This window comes from Octopus bimaculoides, chromosome 13, assembly GCF_001194135.2.
Source record: "Octopus bimaculoides isolate UCB-OBI-ISO-001 chromosome 13, ASM119413v2, whole genome shotgun sequence".
Lineage (NCBI taxonomy): Eukaryota > Metazoa > Mollusca > Cephalopoda > Octopoda > Octopodidae > Octopus > Octopus bimaculoides.
The window spans coordinates 63,725,987-63,741,784 of record NC_068993.1 but is presented as its reverse complement, the minus strand read 5'-3'; the positions used below and the strand labels follow the sequence as shown (position 1 = coordinate 63,741,784).

General features: G+C 37.9%; 1 protein-coding gene across 1 annotated transcript in view; it reads right to left on the bottom strand.

The window, feature by feature from the left end:
• Positions 1–2,039, bottom strand: part of LOC106867777 (sulfate transporter) — a 42,212-nt gene extending 40,173 nt beyond the window's left edge. Inside the window, exon 1 of the mRNA XM_014912761.2 lies at positions 1,877–2,039. The gene's annotated coding sequence lies outside the window, so the exon portion shown is untranslated. The remainder of the gene's footprint in view (positions 1–1,876) is intronic.
• Positions 2,040–15,798: the final 13,759 nt, after the last annotated feature.

The following is a 15,798-nucleotide window of genomic DNA, read 5'->3' as shown; positions in this document are numbered from 1 at the left end:
ATATATATATATATATATATATATATACATACATGTGCGCACAACACATATATACACAGATGACTAAGTAAAAAGACGAAGTTTGTACAAAAAGATCTTTCATTGTTTGATGCATGCATGAATGCATTATTTACGTATCTATGTCTTTGTCCACCTGGGAATAAATATATATATACACCTGTATACATACATGAACATATGCTCTTAAAGTGCGTGAGTTAGTGTGTCCACGTGTGTGTCTGTATATCTATATGTATGTGCCTATGCGTCTGCGTCTGTGTCTGTCCTCTACCACCACTTGGTAACCGGTGTTTTTATGTTTATGTCCCCGTAACTCGGCAGTTCGGTAAAAAAAAAATAACATTAGAATAAGTACCAGGCTTTATAAAAAAAAAAAGGTCGATTTATTTGATTAAAAATTCTTCAACGCAGTGCCCCAGCATGGCCACTCTAATGACTGAAACAAGTAAAAACAAGATTTAAATAAAAAAGGAAAAATAATTAAAATGTACGTTTATTCTAAATATAATCATTATTTTCCTCTTTACCCTCCTTAGTTCGTTCATCTTCCACTGCATTGTCAGAAAAAAACTGTATATAGCTAGTGTGTTTATACCTGTTAATATCTGCTTAGAATTGAGTTCTAGCATTAGTCCTATACCAAGGTATTAGCAAATGCTTGTGTGATACTTGGCTTCCGTTACTGAAGACAATGTGTTGTTTCAATCAATTTCAATACTTCGCAAGCACTTTATCTTATCGGCCCATTTCTGGTACGCGCGCGCGCGTGTGTTCGTGTTCGCACGTGTATGTGTGCAAACACATAACTATATGTTATACATATACGATATATGATATACTCTTCATCAATTTTCGCAGAAATTAATACGTGAGACATTTAGCTATTACTCCTAGCAGGTCAGGCAACCTCTTAGCGGCTCCTTCGTTGTATATTGCGATTTATATATTCAACATGATTAGGAGCAGAGGAACAAGAACAATAACAACATTAACTATAATGATTACTCGTAGTGACACGTGATCTCAGGTTGAATTGGACTTAGTATATTACTGGTATATATATTCTATCGATCAGGAGAGAGGATGAAGAGAAATATCAGGAGCCCTATGTGATCAGAACGTCATAAGGTATGAGAGCAAAACGAAGAAGAAGAAGAAGAAGAAGAAGAAGAAGAAGAAGAAGAAGAAGAAGAAGAAGAAGAAGAAGAAGAAGAAGAGTCCTTTCTCCTACAGGCACAAGGGGCCAGCAATTTCAGAGGAGGACTTAAGTAGATTACATCGATTCCATTACTTGACTGTTACTTAACTCATCGATCCCCGAAAGGGTGAAAGGCAAAGTTGACCTCAGCAGGATTTGAACTCAGAACGCGAAGACAGATGAAATGGCGCTAAATATTTTTCCTTGCGTGCTAACGATTCAGCCAGCTGGCCGCCTTATGATAATAATAATAATAACAATAATAATAATAATAATAACAATAATAATAATAATAATAATAATGATAATAATAATAATAATAACAATAATAATAATAATAATGACGATAATAATAATAATAATAATAATAATAATAATAATAATAATAATAAAGGTGATTACAAATTTAAGACACAAATTTTGTGGGTGGTGACAGGAAAAGAGAAGAGAAGTTTGTAGCTGAATAAGCCAATCAAGGTATATTATTAGTATTTACCTTATTGACCCAGAATGCTATAAAAGATATAAATTGAACTCAGCGGGATTTGAACTCAGATCTGTGTAAAGTAAAAGACATCACTAAATATTGCAAAATATTAATCCGACAGCAACAACAAAAACAACAGTAAGAGAAATCATAACAATGAGATACCTTACCTGAAGTGACCGTGCCAGGTAAATCGACAAAGTTATTGTGTATGAGCTGGGAAATACGTAAGGGTTTATATAGTGTGTGAACGTAATACGAGATGATGTGGCGGAGGTTGCGCTGAGAGACTTACATTCTGACAACAGCAACCGCCGTTACGTCAGGACGACGATAGACACGCCTATGATCCCTGACACCGAAACAATAATATTTACATAGAGTTTCTTATTCTCTGCAGCAACTTCTTATGATTACGGCACACACATACAACGACGTACGGCTAAAATTTTCCCACTTCAAGTGTGAGATTTCAAGTAATAAGTAGTAAGCATGATAAGACGACAGCGAACGGAAGGGACAATGGTTCGTACTCCGTTACCGGTAGTACTACACTGTATTGTTTTATTGGATAGAGTTAGGTAGATAAAAGTGAGCGATACAACGCACCTAGATGTATTGGGTCATCCCATAAATAATGCGGTTTTTTAATACTTCTTTTATTTTTCAAGATTATGATAAACAAATTTCTTTTTTAATCTAAAATATACTTTCCTTCATTTTCTACAATGCTTTTCCATTTATCTGGTAGACTTGCAAGGCCCTTCTTCCAAAAATCACTTGTCCATGACGAAAATTATTCCTCCAGTACTGTTCTGACCTCGTCTATACAATTGTCCGTCTAAATGATTTTGAAGACTGCGGAATAAATGATAATCAAATGGGACAATATCCCGCGAATATCGTGGGTGGAACATCGTTTCCCATTCAAACTGTTCCAGCCTTTGGAATGTCATCCTCGCTGTATGTGGCCAAGCATTATCCTGATGGAAGAACACCTTATCGTCTTGAAACCAAAGATGGCCGTTTTTCTTCTAGCGTTGAATTAAGCCGCTCAAGCTGCTCGCAGTAGATCTCCTTTGTCATCATTTGGTTTGGGTCTAAAAGTTACAAGTGAACTAAACCTTTCATATCCCACCAAAAAGATAACAACACCTTACGTGGGAGAAGACTTCCTTTAGCCTGGGGTACCGGTGTTTCTCCTTTCCATACCCACTCACTGTCTTCGGCGTTTGACATTTTTATAGAGAACTCATTTCTCGTCACCAATTACTATTCGGTCCAAAGAGGTTCATTCGTGAGCACACATTCACTCTCTGCACTCGATTAGACTCGGAAAGTTTGTGAAGAACCCATTGACCCAATTTGCTGACTTTCCCGATGGCACGCAGGTGTCGATGAATGGTTGAATGACCAAATCCAAGCTTCTCTGCCAGTTCCTCAACAGTTATGATGGGATTTTGTTCCACCAGGGTTTGCTGGACGTCCTCGTCAAGCTCTACAGCTCTTCCAGGACGATCTCGTCTTCTGGACTGTAGTTTCCGGCTCGGAATTTCTGGAACGACCGTTGACACTGGCTTACGCTTATTGTCCGATCCCCATACACTGCATTAATATTCCTCGCACTTTCCGTTGCGTTGTTGCCTTTATTGAACTCATAAAGCAAAATATGCCGAATATACTCCTTTGTCACTTCCATTATAGCTTTGGAAAAATAACTGTTAAAGTCGACCTGCACTCTTCAAAACTTGCACTAAGAATAAGGACAAGGTAAAATTACTTCCTGCTTTTATAGAAAGTTGATGCAGGTTGTTTATCCCGTCTCCCTCCTTGGGTGGAAAAAATTTCACTCAAGGCACCAGACTAGATTTCTTGCAATATTTATTTGCAGCTTTCAGTGTTTTGGGTTCGAATTCTACGCCTTTTTTTCCCATTCACCATAGAGGGGTGGATAAAATAAGTAGGGGTTAGTAAGCTAAATCGATTAGACTGACAACTTGCAAGAATTACTTTTGAAGCTGATATCATCGTTCGTAAACTTTTATGCCGCATCAACATGCTTCCTAGAAAATTGCAGACCGTAATTCTGCGATTGCACAACTAATACAAGCCGACACAGCATGAAATATTCTTCGTGATGAATCGAAAATAACTCGAAGACGAAGATAAGCGTATATATCTGTCTGTGCATGCTTCTGTGTTTGTACGCGCTCACACACACCACCACCTCCACAAGAAGAAGAAGACGAAGAAGAAGAAGAAGAAGAAGAAGAAGAAGAAGAAGAAGAAGAAGAAGAAGAAGAAGAAGAAGAAGAAGAAGAAGAAGAAGAAGAAGAAGAAGAAGAAGAAGAAGAAGAAGAAGAAGAAGAAGAGCTTAAACAAAAACACGAGTGTGTTATTCTTCCTTGTCTTTTTATCAAGGTTTTTCTTATTTTCGTATAAGTTTCATCGTGAAGTTGAGACGCTAATACTACAGCAACATAAGAGACAATGGATTTAGAATCATTATTGCTCCAAAGTGTAACGCACTGATACAAAAATATGAAGAAAACGTGTGCAGTCAATAAAACGTTTAAAAAAAGCTGCTCCTCAGATATAAAAATGTGTGTGTGTATGTGTGTGTGAGAGAGAGAGAGAGAGAGAGAGAGAGAGAGAGAGAGAGAGAGATGGAGAGAGAGAGATGGAGAGAGAGATGGAGAGAGAGAGATGGAGAGAGAAAGAGAGAGAGAGAGAGATGTCATATATCTTGATTGAATAAAGCCCAGAAATTTATTAAAGCAAATTTAAATCGAAGTAGTAGAAAAAGACAAGTAGATTCACCAAGTCGCAATTACGTAAGCCAATACGTATTCAAGTAAGCCATCCCACAGCATTGAAATCAGCCGCAAAACTCAAAGAATAACTAACGCTAAAATAGAAATGCTTTCCTTTTATCCAAATAATTCAACAGTTTCGAGAAATGGCATGCATACTCTCAGCAGAGACTGACTCCATGCACGCCTTTAATAGATTGAATGAATGCGGTAAGAACAGACCCCGCCACAACCGACAGCTCCAACGCAATTTATGCAAGAACAGCTTTGAAATTCGTATAAAAGCCAACTAAGGGCAACCCCACCCCCGGGCACTTACATCAGACCCACTCCACACATAAACCCTACAAACTACACAAACATTGCTATCTTTTATCTCGTTTCAGCCATTAGACTGCGACCATGCTGGGGCATCGTCTGGAAGAATTTCTAGTCGCATGAATCGGCCTAATTTCTTATTAATATTTTTAGCCTGGGACTTATTCTATCGGTTTCTTTTGCTGAACTGTTTGGTTACTGCGACGTAAATGCACCAACAACGGTAGTCAAGCTGTGTTGGCTGACAAACACACACACACACACACACACACACACACATATATATGACGAGCTTCTTTCAGTTTCCTTCTATCCATTCACAAGGCTTTAGTCGGCCCGAAGCTATCGTAGAAGGCCCGTGTCCAAAGTGCTACGCAACGGGACTGAACCCGGTACCGTGTGGTTGGGAAGCAAACTTCTCACCACACAACTGTGTCTGTTGACATCAGAAAAATGGAAACAAACGAATACAAAAAGCAACAAAATAAATTAAAATGATGCAATGTTTTACTGATGCCTCACAACAAATAGGTGAAGACTGAAAATATGACAAAACATGAGAACGGGAGACATCCGATGTAATATTAAGAACCATTGAAATCGTTAGTAAAGCCACAGCATTACATCGAAAATTAAGACAAATTAAAAATGATTTAATTGATTAATTGATTTGTGAAGAATAGAATTGAAGTCAACTGACTAATTTTGTGTGTGAGAGTTATTTTAGAAGATTTTTAACCGCCTGCTTTATTTACTATTTATACAGTAATCTATCTTTATTTACTATCATAACAATTTTTCAAATTAGAAATGATCATGCATGCTCAAAAGACAATTTTTGATAAGGAGACCGACCGGGTTGGAAAGGGTAAACTTCCGCTAGTTTCTTTGCCGTCACGAAGTTCGATGGCGCTGATAGCTGTGGGTCGTTGGTCCATATATGGTAGGTGTGCTTACAAATAAATTTACCTCAAACAATATCGGATGAAATATGGACGATGGAATGGCAATACTACATGCCAATGGATGTGCAGCTTCAAAGACGATTACTCTTGGAATATTTAACTTCCTAGATGTCACTCTCCGCAGACACCTTATAAGGCCGTATAGTAAACCTACTGAGAAACTAGAATTAATATTAACTCTAGCCACCTACACATATCGTTTTAAAATTTAGTAATATGAGTAGAAGAATCAGTAACCCGTCTTCTAATAAGGATATCTTCGATAAACCTGCATTGTGTTACAAGTGTGCAGGAGCAGACAGTGGATTCAGTGACAAAATTTCATCCATCCCCACCTTAACGTTGCCTCCCCACACTTGAAAGAAGTCCGTAACATCATATAGTTCACGTGCACACACCTTATCCGTTACACACACACATATTGAAAGAGACGTTTTACAAACGAGAGGAAAAGTAATCAATACATATTGTATTTATTATACGCAGCTGTTATATCCTGTGTTTCAGTTATGCATACGTTGCATCCGTTCTTGTTTTTGTTGTATGGTTTCACCTTTTCAACGATGATTCACAGAAGCAATGCTTTGCCCTATCTTTAGATTCTTTGCGTTGCGATAGCGATATGCAGTTATTTTTGTTCTCTGATCGAGATGAATGCATTTATGGCTTATTAGAAGTTTTGAAGGGTTTTTTTTTCTCAGTTAACCGTGGACCATTTCAGTTCCATTAGTTAGTTCCAACCCATTTCAATTCCATTAGTTGGTTCCACACTATTTCTACTCATCAGCGCTTTCAACGGTGGCGCTGTGGATTGCTGCAGCCTTATCTAGATTATTGTTCTTTAGAAGCAATAGAACTATAATTTCTAAAAAGGATGGGGAAAAGTTTGAAGAGTTGCTTTGGTATAATGGTGGAATCTATCATGCTTATAAAAGATATAGGAACGAATTCCATGGGCAACCATCAGCTTTTTTAACCCAATATTCTAAACGCTATAATTTTCGGTTTTATCCGTTTCCAAGTTCACCACTAAAAAGACGAAATATATATATATATATATATATATTCATAAAAAAGTATAGAACTATATTATCACCCTCAAATTTGAGAAACAAACACTCATAACTTTTTTCTTTTAAAACTTCATTGCATTTTATTGAAACCATGAAGTTCCTCGAATTGAGCTCTATCACTTAAATTTAATTAAAATGTAGTCTGAAAATTCTGACTCCCTTGAACCAAGGAAGGATCCATTGCACAGTTACTCGAAATGCTAGAAATTACAGTCAAATTTTCTTCAAATCACACTTCGTAACATTATCACAGAAAAAAAAACAGATCAGAGAATGTAGTTCCTGTTAGTTAAAACAATAAACAAGGTGGTCGAGACTAGAATCTATTTTATTATAAGCCTGCTTGATTAGCAAACTTATGATAAAAGTAGCCTCCATTTGATAGATAAACCTCGTAGAAATGGAAGCCAAATTCCTTTCAAATCGCATCTGCTGCTCTGTGGATCCTAAATATATAAAATGATGGATGGTTAGTAACTGGAAGCCTTTCATCGTAGGACACTCGAGGTAGAAACAGAAACCGAATCTCCTTGAAATCATACAATCTACCACATTAGATATGGTGCGAATGCTCAGTCTACGTCATGAACTCCCCTCTAGGAAGCCTTTAACTTTATTACCTCCACCATAAGCAGCCATTAACTCCCAGATGTTATGTGGTATCAAAATGGATGGTGTGTTAACATTAGGTCTACCATTCCCCGGTCCTCTTCATCGTCTATTTTCGCCGACTGAGCTTCTCCTTTTGATCCTCTTCTAATCTCTTCTAGGATGATCTACTTTTCTTGACCTGTTGACAATATCTTTTCACATCATCCACTGTTTTACTTTTGCGTCTGATTTTCTTAACTTTCTGCCAAAACAATGGAAGGTTGAACTGCACTTTACAACCAGGATTCGCATCTCAATTAAGTAGGATGGGCTTTGAAATAAAGTTATTACATCATTTACAAAGAAGTGACACAGATTTTTAACGCAGAATGAATAGCCACTCCACTAAATACGTGCTCGCCACATCGCTGTGCTTCACCTTTTCCTTACGTCAGTTTCTTTACAATGGCGTGACGGCGAAAGATAGCAAAAGGGTTTTGCAGTCTGGACAAAAGAATTGTTAAATAACCCCACCAACAGAATAAAGAAACAGGACATCATCATAATAATAATAATAATAATAATAATAATAATAATAATAATAATAATAATAATAATAAGGATAATAACGATCATACAAAGACGATTTTATTTAATTTTATTTCATTCATTCTGTGATAAGACAGGAGTGGGATTACTAATTATTAAGACACTCCGTGACGTTGTTACCTACGAGCAATTTGTTTTGAAAAATGCGAAAATAAATAAATATACAAGATGGTAAAATAAGCATTTTAATTAAGGATGACAAAACCAGATTAGATATCATAAAGTGATAAGGGTAAACGGAAAGGTTAATACTTCAAAGATTGCTTGTATGAAATGTCAGAAGTAAATCTATGGAAAAATGTTTTTCGACAAACAATTTGATGTCTTGTTGCATTGAAATTATTTAAACACTTTGTGATGGAGAGAATCGTTGAGTGTGCGAGAAGATACTGGAAAGTGGGCAGCGTATCACGGTTTCAAATCCCACCCCCATTGCAAAGCCCCATTTGACTAAGGTCTTAAAGTCTCTGAGAAAGGAATAAAAGTCATCGCATCACAGTTCCTTATTTGTTGTTGTTTAACCCAAGTGTAACTGAGCAGGGCTATGATTGAAAGCGTTCCAGTCATGACTAACAAGTCTATTTTTGACATACTATATTTAAGACAATATTATCCAGTGTGTTCCTTTTACGATGGTAGAATGTGATTTGAGAGAGATTTGACTGTAATTTCCAGCAGGTCGCTTCAGTTGAACAAAGGATTAATTTTCAGGAAGTCGAATTCAATACGAAGACTCAATGAAAGTGATTTCACTTCCCTCACATCACTAATACCACTGAGAAAGTAAGGACCTTACAAAATCCCTTTTTTCTTGGCCCCTATGGAATCCTCTGCCAAATCAAATGATGCCATTGTTTAGTTCGGTAAAAGGCAACTGCATTAGTTAAGTGCTTATTTCTTTATTACCAACAGTCATGTTGCTGAAGAATAATTCTTTTGATTTCCATTTTTCACTCACACTTCGCAATAACGTCTAGCAGTTCATGCACGGTCATTCGACTAACAGAAATAGTAACCAACACTACCTCAGATCACACAGTGATACATTTTCTCCAAAAAAAAAAAAACGACAAGGAAAATGAGTGAATAATGACGACAGAAATAATTTTCATTGAATACACGCTGTATCAGGTTCGACATGGAGCTTAAGAAAGGCATCGGTGATATTTGATAAGCCTGCATTTTTAAAGGTAGTTAGGTATCTGTCTTGGCGTTCACATCTCTTGCAAACTGACCGTACATTTTTTATCCTTCCATGCTTTTTTTCATTTTTTGTTCAATTTTTCTTTAGTTACACAATTTTCAATTTTGATGACGCCGGCCTTCTTTGTGTGTTGTTATTATTATTATTATTATTCCAAAATATAGAAGATTTTATATCAAATCCTGCCGTGACTGTAAGCCGAGTTGAATTCCTGTGTGGAGCAATTTCGCTTCATTCATGTCTATGCTAGAAAGACATCAATGCTACATTGCTTCACAGTTCTCTTACAAATTTGGATGCGTTTGCCATTTCAGTTAATTTACTGTGCTAATGTCTTTAAGAAATGCTTGAACATCACAGCACCACTTTCCCACCAAGGGAAAAATTATTATTTTTGTTTGATTTCTTGTTAGAATTTAATTTCATTCAAGACGATTATGAAGTTAGAAAATGCATGGAGTTCACAACGTCTAACTGCTTCTCCACGATGTTATGACTCTCGCATAGGAATCGGTTATATCTCCAACACCTGACAGGAGCTCTGGGCAAAGAGCTAATGGAGTAATGTGTGAGCATCATGACATCACGTCACCTCTATTGAAATTGTTGGCACTCCGTCGCTTACGACGTCGAGGGTTCCAGTTGATCCGATCAACGGAACAGCCTGCTCGTGAAATTAACGTGCAAGTGGCTGAGCATTCCACAGACACGTGTACCCTTACAGTGTGACAAGGCTGACCCTTTGAATTACAGGCACAACAGAAACAGGAAGTAAGGGTGAGAGAAAGTTGTGGTGGAAGAGTACAGTAGGGTTCGCCGGAGCCTCGTGGATCTTTAGGTGTCTTCGCTCAATAAACACTCACAACGCCCGGTCTAGGAATCGAAACCGCGATCTTATGACCGCGAGTCCGCTGCCCTAACCACTGGGCCATTGCGCCTCCACTTTATTGAAATAAGAGACTTTATACTTATGCAAATAATAAAATATTTACGAGTCAATGTAATTTTTCATAATTTAAATATCAATACCACCATCAATGCTCTACCAAATGAATAATCTTTCATTCGTTAATTCCGTTACCATATTGATTTAAAAGAGGTGTTGTGCGCTGAGAAATAGTCTCACCAGTTTTTTTGTTTTTTTTTATGTAATTTTACATTGAAAGAAACGACTCTGAGGAAGACTTTATGTATTTAGTCGACCTGCAAGAAATGGCAGCCGAATTTTAAATGATACATTGTGTCTAAAAGGAGAAAAAACGAAACGATCTGGCTAGAAGGCTTTTAGTTATTGAACTGTTCTCTCGATAACAACAACTTAGAGACAGAATAAGACATTGGTTTAGAGGGAGTAAAATATCCCCTTAATTTCCTCCAGAAGTTGAGGGTTGTCTTCAACGCCACAACAGTGCATGACCCGCTGATTAGAATGTTGCATTCACAATTGCAAGATCTTTATTTCGACTTCCGGAAGGGCGATGAATTGTATTCTTGAGCAAAACACATCAGTTCACATTACTTTAGTCCACTTCGCTATAAATGCTTAACCTTGCGCCAGTGTGCCGTCCAGAGGAATGTTGTCATCTGGGTCACTTATATATCACGGAAACCGGCTCAACCGACCCCATGACCTACAACTTGAGACAGGACATATCTCAACTATTTCACTCTGTGGCCGTGACAGTTTAGTGTATTGGTAGATCGCGAGCACAGCGTAGCACCTGTTCCTATCGTAATATTCCAATGGTTACAAAGGCGAGGAATTACTAGACTCGATAGGAAGCGAGACAAAACGCATATTTTATATAGTGGCGGCGATTTATGGTCCCGAGTTCAAATTCAGGTAAGGTCAACTTTTTATTCCATCTTCCGAAATCGATAAAATTAAATGGAGGAAAGGTAGTACTGGTATATTCTCATACCCTGCAAACAAATTTGTGATTTAAGTGAGATTTAGCTGTTCTCTCTCTCTCTCTCTCTCTCTCTCTCTCTCTCTCTCTCTCTCTCTTAGGTGAGCTGGCCAGGTAGAAACTTTTGTTGGTTCGTTATGCAAAGTGTTTAGAGGCATAGGAAGTAAAATAGTTGTAGCTGTATTAACAGAAGTCTATAGAGGAGTCGTGACTCAACAGCAGCTTGCTATTTGCTCTAGAATCGCCTTTATATTCATTAATAATACAAGTTTATTTGCTTTTTGTCTTGTTTGTTTTTTCATTTCTTTTTTTTTTTTCGGCTGGCTGACTATACTAGATTGTGAGTTGATAACTGATAGTAATAAATCTCACTGTATAGCAGACATACTGACACAATACATCTGTTGTAACTTCCACCTCTCACAGTTCAACGAAACTCAAGTAACTTGAGCTGAGTGTTTTGTCATTCCAAACGCCGTAGTGGGTCAATGTATTCAAAGTCATATTTCAACAGCGCGTTCCTTTTTCATATGTAGTTAGAACACAGAAACAACAAAATTAGGTAATATCTATAGAAACAATCATTAACGTTGTATAACTAGAAACTGTTCGTTGAATTGACAGCTACAGACGAATTCGCGTGCCGGTTTCGATTCCAACTCGGAACAGTTAGACGTTCATCAGAAAGAAACATCATAAAGGTCAACGCAATTTCTTTTCAAAACTCCAAGTCTGTGTCTACATACGAAATCGTTTATTATTTCACAACTGATTTTTCCTTTCAAATTTCGCAAAATTTACGACACGTAAATATATTAGAGATATTGAACACGATACTGTAAGCAACAAAAGAGTTCCTATATTTTGTTATGTTCCTCCAGTTTACAACTTTGAACTTCGTATCTGTCTCACCTCATAGCACTTATTTGCAGTAGGATGACATTAGGAAAAAAGCAAGATATGGTTTTGCATCGGACTCTTGCGACGCTGCTAAATAAATACGAACTACAGACTTTTTGCTTGATGGTGTTTTCTGTAAAAGATTCACTCGACAAATACTTACCGAATAGATCGACTACAAATACTGTTCATACATACATCCATACATACCAAGTATGACTTTTCTCACCACTAACACTGAAGGAGTACATATACATGGGCACTAAGCTAGTTAAAACTAGCAACACACAACAACACAAGTAATACACGTAAAGACATCAAGGTCCAATAACTTTGAACGAATTTGCAAAATAAAATATAAAAGAACGAAAAAGACATAGTAATGAGTAAAAGGTGAACTTTTAAAAAAGGTCGTTGCAGAGTTTGTCTTGTTCAACTTGCTTTACAAAGACTCTCCCTAATAATACTAAATGCTCCAAAGACAAACCGTAGCTAAATATATGCCTCAGCCAGTCTAATGGATGTTACATTAGCGTATCCTTCTCACAATGTTCCACCTTTTTGAAGGATTTCATTCTGCATTCGGTCCAACAATCACCGTCCTCTCCAAGTAAGCTCGACGCAGTTGACAGTTTAGTTGCCGTCGACCCGACCCATGCAACAGGTTGTTGTGGGTTGCATGTTACCAGTAGCGCTCAAGTGCAACCTGGTATATTACATAAATGAAGTGTGTGTGTGTGTGTGTGTGTGTGTGTGAATTAGGTGGTTGTTTTATAGGTCGACAAGTCACGCAGTTCCTGTACATCTCAACCAGGCTGACAGTAAGTGATGTAGTTATATCTTAATATTTGTGGCAATAGTATGTCTTTGTGCGAGAGAGAGAGAGAGAGAGAGAGACAAAGAGAGAGAGATACTTGGATGCGATAGGTTCATATCCGAGTGACTGTCTGGAGGTTGAGGTAGTAAAAAAACAGAAATTTGAATTTGGTTATCGAAGAATGAATGTGGGGAACATGTCTAGGGTTGATCCGCGGTTGAATCTGAAGAGATAAAATATGGTTTGATGAGAAGAAGCAATTAAAGAATGTATTTCTCGTCAGCTGAGAATTTGGTGGTGAGAAACAACCGGGAGAATCTTAGGAGAATCCTATTTGTGCCAGACTCACTCGAAGGATTCGGTACTGAGACATCAGGGAAATATAACGTGAAGAAGCACTGTCTAATGTCTTTCTCCTTCTCTTACAGAGTAAAGTGTGATTTGGAAGGGATTTGGCTGCTCTGCCTAGAATCTGCAAGTACTAAGAGATGGGAGTTTATGAATGTCTCATCCCCTATTAGGTATTAGAATCTAGTGTGATAGACCTGTAAATGACAGGGTCAATAAATGACTGGTTTCGTGGACGGTGGGGTCAATAATGTTTCCGTTTGTTAACTAATGCCTTGCTGCAACTCCATACTTTCAACATAAACGTAATCTTGCGAGTATCAATAAGTCATACACTCACTAAATCATTCGCTAAATCTTGATTACATGCATAAAGTTCGTAAAATGTACGATTTGTTATTGTTGTTATTGTTGCTCTTGTCTTCATCGACACCGTCGTTGTTGTCATCGCCGTTTATCTCCGAGTCGGTCCGGATCAAGTACTACGATCAAAGACAGTCAAGTCACGACCATCCTGTATTGTTTTCCAAACACCATTATCCAGCAAGTATATTTTTTTAAGAGGTTAAGACGTGGTCTGAAAAATATTTAGTTGTTATTAAACGAACGACACTGTATAAACGGCCTTTCCTTGAGTCGTGGGCCTCTAAAATCATTGTTGTTGTAAACACAATCCACAAGTGTCTCGTCCAGACTGTCATTAGATACAAATGCAGACAGAAAAATGTCGAAATGGTAAGCACATGCTGTAGATGACAATGAGATAAACATATTCTGCTGGTGTTGCGTTAGTTACAGAGAAACGGATAAAGAGAACGGTGATGGCAACGGATATCGACCAGAACAACGCAGCCTATGAGACAATGGAAGGCAGCCGAGAGAAATCGATTTTTACATTATTTGTCTGAAGAAAAGATGTAATATGAACGAATGAATAAAAAAAAATGAGTCAATGAATGAATGTGATTCAAAGAGATATATAAATGTTAGTGAGTTGCACAAGGAGAGTGTAAAAAGAAAGAAAAAGCAAGCGATTATCGTCTTCAAGACTGGTGACTGCCTTGTAAAAGTCGTTGAATAATAAATAGCTCAGTAGGCGACGTAACAATGGAAATAAACAAAGATTAACAGGAAATTGCGGTATTAGAGCATTGCTGGTCGGTTTCGTCCTCCCTCACCTGGTATAATATTACCACCTGGCCCTTGGGTACCTTTCGAGGAATCCATTCTATAGCAAGTATCGGGGTTGGGTCTGCGGGCTGAGGATAGCTCATTCCCTTTTCCCACAAGTCCTTAGAGATGCACCGCCCCTCACTCCATGATAGGTCGAATTCTGAGCGACAATAAATATATCCCTCGTAGTTGTCACAGTTGCAAAACATTGCTTTTCACTGGTGAGACCTAATCCTACCGTGGAAATTCCCTTCCAACAACCCTTTTTATTGTTATTGTTGGTAGTTAAGTGGTTGTTGTTGTTTAGCACCAACTCAATTTCAGTCGAGCGGATCTATAATTAAAAGTATTACATCGTAATGCTTATGACATCGTAATGCTTTTCAACACCGATACTAAAGTAATTCTATACTTTGTCCAACTCGGACCGATCTCAATCAACTTCTGATGCTTAGTAGAAAATATACTGACTTTCGGCATCATTCTTTCAGACGTAGATGCCTGACTTTCGAGGTATTTGGCTGCTACGTTTAGCAAGTCAAATATCCAAGGAGAAATTCGCTCATTGGTCCAAACAGTTTCTGCTTTGGGTGAAAAAGCTATGATCAGAAAAATGCACTCGTTGCACTTACTCCAACCTCGAATGCTGAATCGCAAATTAGCTTAGTTTTACTACAATTTCACGGACGTCCCATTTGCAAGTGATGTCTACTTGTGCTGTTTGGGGGACTGGGATAGAACGAGAATTTCTTTGTTGTGGTTCTTCGTACTCTAAAGACCGAAAATCATGTTTGATTTGGAATTAGACAACAACAATGTTACAAAGAGAAGTACGTGTGTGTATGTGTGTGTGTGTGCCAGAGAGATCGGTCTGTCAGTGTTTAGCCGTGCAACTTTTTCTTTTCTTTATTTTTTATTTCAAGGATTCAGCACATGTGATAGCAAAGGAGATGTCTATTTTATTATTTTGCATTGCAGTTCCCGGCAGCTGCTAGACCAAGGACAGATTTCATGTTCAATTCAGCTGAATCCGATTTAATCCCTTTGGTTTGCGCAGCTGTTAACCTTTTATAATACTGTTTTATAATCCTACAAGACAACACTCACCGCCATTGCTCTACAATCTGATTCTACTCTCTCTCTCTCTCTCTCTCTCTCCCCCCCTTCTTCCTCTCTCCCATTCCCCCTCTCTCTCTCTCTCTCTCTCTCAATCTCTAACCTCTAATTCTCTGTAATTTAGTATTTACAAGTTCATCGCTAAGTCATGGGCGGAACGGACGCGCCTATTACGCTCTTCGGTGCATCTGAGACTGGTGGGACGAAATGAATGCTAATTTCAAACCATAGATCTGGTCTTTATGCTTCTTCACC